Source organism: Chiloscyllium punctatum, chromosome 36 (assembly GCF_047496795.1).
Source record: "Chiloscyllium punctatum isolate Juve2018m chromosome 36, sChiPun1.3, whole genome shotgun sequence".
Taxonomy (NCBI): Eukaryota; Metazoa; Chordata; class Chondrichthyes; order Orectolobiformes; family Hemiscylliidae; genus Chiloscyllium; species Chiloscyllium punctatum.
Window position 1 is genome coordinate 70,208,792 of NC_092774.1, and position 1,302 is coordinate 70,210,093.

Sequence of the window (1,302 nt, forward strand, 5' to 3'; positions counted from 1 at the left end):
GATGGCCTGGCGTTGAATTTACCCGAAGCGGAAGATGAGGCGTCAATCCTCCAGGCATCGGGTGGGGAGGGAGCCGCGATGGAAGAGGCCCAGGACCTGCAAGTCCTCGACAGTGTGGGAGGGGGTTTGAAATGTTGGGCCATAGGACGATATTGTTGATTGGTGCGGGTGTCCTGGAGATGTTCCCTCAAGCGCTGTGACTTGACTCTACGAGGAGTCTCCAGTCTCCCCAATGTAGAGGAGACCCCATCGGGAGCAATGGATACAAGAAATGACATTGTTGGATGCACAAGTGAAAGCTTTCCAACTACTGTGGCCTGGATTCGATTTCCGAGCAGGGAAGAAAATTTCAGTGGAGCCAGCAGGGCATGTCTGCATCTCCCTGGTAGTCTAGTGGTTAGGATTCGGCGCTCTCACCGTCGCGCCCCGGGTTCGATTCCCGGTCAGGGAAGCAGTTTTCTGTGGGTTTATAGAATACACGTTCTTCTCAAGTGCGCAGTCCTGTTATTTATTGATCTTCGGAGTTCCTGGGTGCTGCAGTGTGTAGTGGCTAGTTGAAATAGTGTCCTGATTCAGATTTGTTTGTCTGTGTTGGGATGATTGCTGCTGTCGTCATGTCCTTGGTTCACGTGCGTTGTTTTCCTGTAGACGCTGTTTTGAATTTACCATTGACTGTTTGCTCTACTGTGACATCTAGAAATGGCACTTTGCTGTTGTTCTCCTCTTTTGTGAATTTTATGCTAGTAAGGAGATTGTTGATGGTGTTGTAGGTTTCCTCTAATTGGTTTCATTTTTTGATGACAAAAGTGTCATCGCTGTAGCGGACTCAAAGTTTGGATTGGAGCGTTGGAAGGGCTGTTTGTTCGAGTCTCTGCATTATTGCTTCTGCTAGGAATCCTGATGCTGGTGATTTCATGGGTATTTCGTTAATTTGTTTGTAGGGCTTGTTACTGAATATGAAGTGGGTGGTAAGGCACAGTTCCATGAGGTTGACAGCGTTATCGTTGCTGATGAATTTGAGGCTGTGTTTGTGTCTTTGGTTGTTCGAGTAGAGTCTTCAGTTTTCTTTGGCCACGTTGATGTAAATGGATGTGAACAGGGCTGTTATATCAAAGGACATAATTATTCCATCCTACTCTATCTTAGTGTGTTTGGTGTTCAGGAAATTTTGGATGGAGTAAATGGAGTAGCGTGCATCTTCGACTTGGGGTTTTAGCCTTCAGTGGAGGCCTTTGACTAGTCTGTATATTGGTGTTCCAAGTAGTGAGACTATGGCCTAAGGGGGGCTCCTGGTTTGAAGAG

The 1,302-nt window shown here is 47.0% G+C and overlaps 1 non-coding gene across 1 annotated transcript; it reads left to right on the forward strand.

Moving 5' to 3' along the window:
- The first annotated feature begins 379 nt into the window (after window positions 1-379).
- Window positions 380-451, forward strand: trnae-cuc (transfer RNA glutamic acid (anticodon CUC)). The gene has a single exon. It is a non-coding gene; the product is annotated as a tRNA-Glu (tRNA).
- The last annotated feature ends 851 nt before the right edge of the window (window positions 452-1,302 follow it).